Source organism: Gavialis gangeticus, unplaced genomic scaffold (genome assembly GCF_001723915.1).
Source record: "Gavialis gangeticus isolate Ggan-Ray unplaced genomic scaffold, GavGan_comp1, whole genome shotgun sequence".
Classification (NCBI taxonomy): domain Eukaryota; kingdom Metazoa; phylum Chordata; order Crocodylia; family Gavialidae; genus Gavialis; species Gavialis gangeticus.
In genome coordinates, this window is record NW_017728993.1 from 11,592,049 (window position 1) to 11,598,459 (window position 6,411).

Sequence of the window (6,411 nt, forward strand, 5' to 3'; positions counted from 1 at the left end):
ACAGCCAGAGGAGCTGCAGGAGAAGCCCCCATGGCTGCCCTGCCTGACCCTGGCCCCATCCCCCTTCCCATCCTGGCCCCAGCCTCCTGGCAGTTAAAAAAAAAGCTCTGCACTCACCAGCTCTGGCATCTGTGATTGGGTTCTCTGGGGGCTTGTGGCAGAGCCCCCTCCCCCCATGCAGCAGGGGGCAATGGGGATCACCCTCCCTTCCCCCGCTTGGTACCCACATGGTGGCTGCCCCATGGCATGGGTGCAGCACAGATTGGCAGGGCACCACACGCTCTCTGGGAGCTGGGGCAGCTCCAGCAGTCAGCCGGAGCCCGGCAGTGCTCAGCTCCAGCTGCTAGACAGTGTGCAGCGCCCTGCCGAGCCGCGCTGTACCTGTGCCAAGGGGCAGCTGCTGTAAAGGTGCCAAGCGGGGGCCGATCCCCGCTGCCTTGCGCTGCATGGGGGTGCTCTGCCATGAGTGCCCAGAGGCTCCAGTCACTGCTGTTGCAGCCGGTGAGTGCTGGGCTTTAAAAAAAAAGAAAAAAGAAAGAAAATGCTAGGACTAGGCTGGGGCTGGGCAGGGGGTGGGATCGCGCAGGGCAGCCATGGGGGCTTCTCCTGTGGCTCCCCCTGCCCGTGGAGAGGCAGACACAGCCGGAGGAGCTGCTCGGCTGTGCCTGCCTCTCCCTGTCCAATCCAAATTGCCAAATCTGTTTGAATCAGCACCGAATCTTCCAAAGCTGATTTGGCCAAATCGATTCAGAACAGTGATCCGAATCGAATCACTGTCCTGTGAATTAGCCAGATCCGAATCCATATTGAATACTTCCCTATTTGCACAGGCCTACAAAGCACCCCCTGCCCAAGAGCCAACCTTCCCTTCCTTTAGGCAGACTTGTCCCACTGCACAGAAAGGATGCATTGCCTATTTTCAGCTGGCTGCTGAGCGCTCACTTTCCAGTTTATGAAAATATTGCTTGCTGGTCTTATAGGAGGGGGAAAATCATACAGTGAAGAAAAGAGGAAGAAAGCTGTCTTTTTATATGTTAAAATATGTTGTCTAAGTATTGGAATCAAGTTTTTCTTAAACTGAAGCCTTGCACTTTAGAAGAGAATCAGCGCCGTTGATATATGGCATGAAGGGGTGTTAGCACTTAAAGCTGCACGTCAGATCACGAGGCAGATGGAATCGGAAGCATCTTTTATCATATTTTGGAGAACTGAGATTTTAAGATGTGCCATATTGTTTAAATTTAAGATTTAATTTGAAGATAAGCTTTTTGGGAAAGACAGCATTCACCAGTGGCAGTGAGCCAAGAGGTTGATTTTAAAAAAATAACTTGAAAATTGACTTCAGCCAACGACCCTGTGTCCTTTAAGAAACACTGGCAGAAATTGAACGTGTCTGTATTTGGGAGCTGAGGGGTTCTGTTTACAAGATTGCCTCTGCTGATGATTTCCAGGCCTGATTATATATATGTTTACATTGTCCACATGTTCCTGGCAAGCTATTTTAAAATTTATATGCGAGAGACCACTGGCAAATGGCAGAAGGTCCAGCCTGAATATCCATCCATTCATTATTTTTATTCTTAGTGACAGGAGTTTTTGTAACAGCCATTCAGCAATGTGTTAAAGTGTTTGGACATTGTCACCTGAAGGTAAACAGAAAAATACACCATTTCAATTTCCCTGTGGGTTTTATAGCTTGCACTGAATAGTTAGGACCCCAGTACTTCTCCTTTCCCTACACAGCGGTGTCAACGCTTGTTTTGTTATCCAGTCCTCCTGGTTGACATTCAACATGATTTTATGTCACTTAAGACTAGGGATGACCCAGAGAACTTTTTATAGTGTTTAAGTATTCTAAAAAACAAATTTAAAGCAAATAAATGAGACAGATATCACACTTGGACTTTGTAAGTCTGTTCTAGATGGCCTGTGTGTTACAATGCAATATTTGAGGTATCTTAAGAAGTTCATCAGGAAAGATGCTCTCAATTTTCACTATGAATTCCTTGCTTATTATGGAGCAGTGAGTCTGAATGAAAGCTCCAGACTTGTGCAACCTCTAAATTCAGGGTGTTCAAAATCCTAGGTCTTTATTTGGTACTTGGAATCTTTCTCATTTTGTCACAAGCTTTTAAAAGATTTCTCCTTTCATCTCTGAATGAAGTATTAAGCTGTTCAACCCATAACACAGTCTAGTCTTGAGCCTACCTCTTGTCTAAGTGTTTCTAAATATGTGCACCACCTTTGCTTCACCCCTTCTATTTTTTGTTTAAATATTTAAAAATGCTTTCTTGTCTGTATGAAAAATGGATTAAATTAAAATGCTGTTACTTTCTGAAGGTCAAAGCTTTTAGCAAGAGCTATACTTTTTATTATATGTTAAAGAAACCAATAATCTCTCTCAACCCATCTGAAATTGATTTTAAAATACCTCCACTATTAAAATATTTCAGTCATAAACTTTTTACCACCTATAAAAAAACTTGCACTGCATTGGCTAGCTTAGTGTATTGCAGGGAAAGAAAGAAGCAAAAACCTGAGTGGAATGACTGAAGTACTTGAAAGACGCATATCGTTACAAGATGGAGAATAGCAGGTAAAATTAAGATAGATTGGTAAAAATGTTTTTTCCTTCCCCTGCTAGTGCTGCACGCTGTGCTGCACAGCTTCTTTTAGAAAGATTAAGTCCACAGCACGAGCAGCAGCGTATCTATTATGTGTTTACCATACTGGGAGTGTCGAGGAGTTTGACAAGCAGGGGACATGAACACAAAGCAGTCTAATAAATAAAATGGCTTGTTGGAACTTTTATTTTGTCATGTTTGGCATCGTCTTGTTTTAAAATAGTACCCTTTGGGAGATTCTGATGTGAAATATTTATATGCCGAAAAACCAAAGCAAAGCTCTATTCAAACTATATTTTGTTTTTAAAACCTATGCTTTTTCAGTCATTAAATAGAAATGCACTCGTAAGCTTGGGTTTTTATTTGTCTTTTATTCTCTATTTTCCTGCAGCTTTTAATTTTGTGGTGCTGTAAGTATAATACTTCCGGGTCACAAAGCATTAAGTGTAGCCCTGTTTTAGGACAGGTAGCAGTTACCGAGATGTTTCATGTGCTAAATTCCCTCCTGGTTGCTCTCAGATCTTGGAGTTATTTTGGTGGTTGGAGAAAAAGAGAGTGAATGTAATTCTTCTGAGGTAGTTTTCTAATCAGTGTTAAAAAATAAATAACTATTGTTGGCAATCTAGTGCGTAATGTATTTTACTTGTATTTCAGATGCAGCACAAGTGTAGCTACTCCCTGCAAGGACTAGTAATAGTAGTTTGTATTTCTAGGTCAGCAGTTCCCAATCTCGGGTTGTGACCCAAATGAGGGTTGTGGGGGCAGTGTCAGCGGCGCCACACACAAACAACAAGCTGCGCCGCGTGCCAGGAGCTCCCTTGCCCCCGGGCTGCTGCCGCCACTGCACTCCGCTCCCAGCAGCAGGTCGCAGAAAAAGGTTGGGAACCATTGTTGTAGATCAAAGCATTTCTGAAATATTAAGTAATTAATATGTGCATTAGGTGGAGTTGACCTGTTGGATAAACTGAGGCACATTGAGAAAGTGACCTTACAAAGGCTACACGCTAAGTCAGTGGGAACCTTGGGAATAGAATCCAGAAGGTCTCACTCAGTCCATCCCATTAGTTTGCCTGATGTCTCTATTTCAAATGTCACATTTTCTTTAATGAATATTTGAAATGCCATTTACCAGTATGCCCATCTGCAGAGGTTAGAAAATGGATCTGTGTGTAGGATTCAGATGCAGATGTTATCTGCACAAGCCTTGAATATTTTATAACTGTTCTACCTCATGGGCACCCTGACTGCTCTCTAGAGGTCTCAATTTATTTGCTCTCTGCCTAAATCCACTAAAGAAGGCCAATCCTCAGATCTTTTGCCACTGCGTTTGAGACTCTCTAAACCAGTTGAAATCTGGAAAATAAAAATCATGACTGCTACACCACACCTGTGTTGACTGTATGTTACAAATTTGAAGGTACAAAAGTGATCTTCATAAGAGTAATGCAGAGTTTTGTATAGCTGGATTGTACAGTTCTTTAGTATGCATACTCTGTGGCCAAGTTACAGCGGCTGTGATAAACGTGACTTAAATTTCTCCTGTATGCAAAATCTGTATTGTTGTGCAAAACTACATTAATGCATTTTTAATAGGCAAGGTAGATAACACTGTATGATTTGGAAGAAAGTGTTATATGGATTCTTAGCAACAGCAAATCAGTGCACAGAAGAGTTGGCATTATATGAGCTTGCATTTTCTTTTAGCATTTCAGAATCTTTCATCCTTCCTTCCTCTTTTTTTAAGTCAGCTCGGGGTAAAAAAAAAAATTCCCTAAAAATATCTGAAATGCATTGAGTGCCTCGGTCACAAGCTGACACAGGAAAGGCCACACCCCAGAAACTATCTGCAACCAAAATTCTGTGGGGATTGTTGGCAGACATGACTTGAATAATTTGGCCTGCTTTCCTGCCATGTAAAAGTGTCTTCTGTAGAAGAGTGGGGCATGTTTGTGTGGCAAGGAACCATGTGCTCAGGCTGCTCATACTGGAACCGCTTCTGATCCCAAAGGCAAGAGTCACTAAGCACTGCTGAGCTGTCACCTGGATGAACCCTACATTTGCCAAGAGGAAGTTCCAGGTAACTGTGACAAACCTGAGATCTGCCACAGACTTCTGTGTCCCTGAGCAAGCCATATAGACCCAAATATCTATTTTGGATGCCTCTGTTCTTGGGAACCTGGTTTGAAACACACAGCCTGACTGGTCAAAGCCTCTTGGCATTCAGAATACCTATCAGAGTCTGAGACTGCTGAATGTGCTTAAGGTCCAGCTCTAGCTGTCAAACTAGGGACCCAGCAAGTCAGGTGCACCAAATCAGAAGCTGCTACAAAAATTAGTGATATTCTTCTATTTCCCCATCTGAAAAATGGAGATATGTCCTTCCTCTAGTAATAGTGTTACATTGTTTTGATTAAATGTTTGAAAAGCCCCTTGATATAAAGCACTGTAGCTATGCAATACATAAGGTATTTTTAAATGGAGATGTTAAATATCCAGAAGTTAGCAGTGTATAACCATGTTGATCCATGCTTTGGGAGAGTCTACCTACTAATTATGTTGTGCAATATGGTAAACAAGGTTTCCTGCTCTTTCTCTGTTTCTAAATCATAGAGAAACAAGGCTGAAAGGGACATCCATAGGTCATCTAGTCCAACCTTAGGCAGGATCATCCTTGTCCATACAATTTTATACACTCTTAATCTTAAATTCTTCATAAAATTACCATGAACACTGATGCAACATAAGATGCAACGCCCTTAGCTGCCACAGTTTAAATCAGGGGAACCACAGGACCCTGGACAGAGCAGGGAGGGCATCACAGCTCTGTCCCACACCCCAGCCCTAGCCTCTGCCCCACCATCCCGGTTAGCTCCCGCATGCTGCTCCTGCATGCCACTCCCCACCTGCCCACAGACCCATCCCATCTGCCCAGCTGAGTGCATCCTCCCCGCAGGGGTCCCACTCGGTCTCTGTGGAGACCCTGCCCACCTGCTCTGTCTGGCACCTCCAGCAGTGGGTGCAGGGTGGATATGCTGGGGTGCCTGAGCAGCAGGGCTAGGTCTAGCAGTGACAGAGACACCAGCACTGGAAAGAGATGCTGCCAGGGCTGCCGGGAAGTGGAGTTCCCGGCAGCCTCTTCAACCTCTGACCCACCATGCACCCAGGGACCACGGGACCAGTGGCACGTGCCATGGCCCAGGCTGTCCCCCACACCTGGGTCAGGCAGAACAGAGGGTCCTGCTGCAGGCTGGATAAAAATCGCTTGGCGGGCTGGATCTGGCCCATGGGCTGCATTTTGCCCATCTCTGCTCCAGGAAGCGGACTCTACCCTTTGCTGGATGAAGGTAAAGGACCCCTAGTCCTTGCCAGCTGATCTGAAGGAGAATTTCTTCCTACCCCAAATATCTGGTACTTGTTTTAACCCTGAGTATATGAGAAAAAGGTTTCTTAATTCCAGTAAGAGCACAAGAGCTCCCCAGCTAGTCACCCACACCAAGCCATGGCCAGATAGACCTGTTGAAGGGAGAATTCTTTCAGTGTACCTACAGTATGTGTATGCATCTCACGTGAGCAAAAACAAGACTGACAAGCCCTCAAACACCTATCTTTGGTTGGTAGAGTGCTCTTTTCTCCCCCTATTCCCTACCTAGAATTAAATATTTATCAACTGTCTGAGTAATGTTTAATGACTAGAGTGCTACAAGTTTTCAGCTCAAACTACAGTGTGTTTGAATGGTAGAGTCATGTTAATCATCTCAGTTTATTAGCCTGGTCAGTAAAAAAAAAA

The 6,411-nt window shown here is 44.1% G+C and overlaps 1 long non-coding RNA gene across 1 annotated transcript in view; it reads right to left on the minus strand.

Moving 5' to 3' along the window:
• The window catches only part of LOC109286596, a 139,129-nt gene that overhangs the window by 60,153 nt on the left and 72,565 nt on the right, over nt 1-6,411 (minus strand). The gene's annotated exons all lie outside the window — the stretch shown is intronic.